This window comes from Arachis duranensis, chromosome 1 (assembly GCF_000817695.3).
Source record: "Arachis duranensis cultivar V14167 chromosome 1, aradu.V14167.gnm2.J7QH, whole genome shotgun sequence".
Taxonomy (NCBI): domain Eukaryota; kingdom Viridiplantae; phylum Streptophyta; class Magnoliopsida; order Fabales; family Fabaceae; genus Arachis; species Arachis duranensis.
Window position 1 is genome coordinate 84,677,347 of NC_029772.3, and position 1,730 is coordinate 84,679,076.

A 1,730-nucleotide genomic window follows, 5' to 3' on the forward strand; every position below is an offset into this window, starting at 1 on the left:
GGCACATACGAGAAAACCTGAACAGCCCCTCAAACTTGTCAGTATACTCTGATATGGACATAGTACCCTGCTTCAGCTGTAACAATTCAAGTTCCTTAGCCGTCCTAGCAGAAGTCGGAAAGTACTTCTTATAGAACTCCTCTTGGAAAACATTCCAAGTGATATAGTCATCACCCTACTGCAGAAGACGTCGGATACCTTGCCACCAATGCGACGCTTCACCGACAAGCATATAGGCAGCAAACTCGACACGCTGCCCTTCAGGTACCACTTGTGCTTGCAGTGCTCGCTCTATGGCCTGAAACCATGTATCAGCCTCAGTCAGACTAGTAGTTCCCTTGAACTTAGGTGGATTAACCTTCAAAAAGTTTGCCAGCGTCATCGGGCCATGAACTCCACCTCCATCATTACCATGGTTGTTCATCTGTTGACCAAGAGCCTCAGCAGTGGCTTGCATAGCAGCAGCCATGTTCTCCAACGCGGTCATAAAGTTCACCGGGTCATTAGGGTTATTCTCCAGTGCACGAGCGTTAGTACGACCTCTCGCACTACCTCTACCGCATCCACGAGGCGCCATCTGGTTCCTATACATACCAAACAATCGATATTAAGTTGATCAGTCTCAATATCGGAAGTCTAGTACTTCAAAGTCCCAAATGCATGCTCATGAACGTTTATGCCAATTATATCAAGCAGATATACTAATAGCACATAACACACACACAGAGAATGCATTTCAGGTAAATTCTGACTGAAATTGAGGGATTTGAGCAGAACTCTGAAGAAGGCTGACAAAAGGACTGCTGATGCTGTTGGAATCTGACCTCCCTGCACTCGAAATGGATTTCTGGAGCTACAGAACTCCAATTGGCGCGCTCTCAACGGCGTTGGAAAGTAGACATCCAGGGCTTTCCAGCAATATATAATAGTCCATACTTTATTCGAAGAATGACGACGTAACTTGGCGTTGAACGCCAAGTACACGCTGCTGTCTGGAGTTAAACGCCAGAAAAACGTCATGATTCGGAGTTGAACGCCCAAAACACGTCATAACCTGGAGTTTGACGCCAAGAAATGCCTCTACTCGTGGATTGATCAAGCTCAGCCCAAGCATACACCAAGTGGGCCCCGGAAGTGGATTTATGCATCAATTACTTACTCATGTAAACCCTAGTAGCTAGTCTAGTATATATAGGACATTTATCTATTGTATTAGACATCCTGGATTGATTCTGAATCCTGTGATCACGTTCTGGGGGCTGGCCATTCGGCCATGCCTGAACCCTTTGCTTATGTATTTTCAACGGTGGAGTTTCTGCACACCATAGATTAAGGGTGTGGAGCTCTGCTGTACCTCAAGTATTAATGAAATTCTATTTTCTTTTATTCAAATCTCTCTTTTTCTTGTTCCAAGATATTCATTCGTACCCAAGAACATGATGAATGTGATGAGTCAAATTACCCTCATTATCATTCTCACTTATGAATGTACGTGATTGACAACCACTTCCGTTCTACATGCAACAGAGCTTGAATGCGTATCTCTTAGATTCCTCAACAAGAATCTTCGTGGTATAAGCTAGATAGATGGCGGCATTTATGAGGATCCGGAAAGTCTCACCTTGTCTGTGGTATTCCGAGTAGGATCCTGGGAATCCGGAAAGTCTCACCTTGTCTGTGGTATTCCGAGTAGGATTCCGGTAATGAATGACTGTGACGTGCTTCAAACT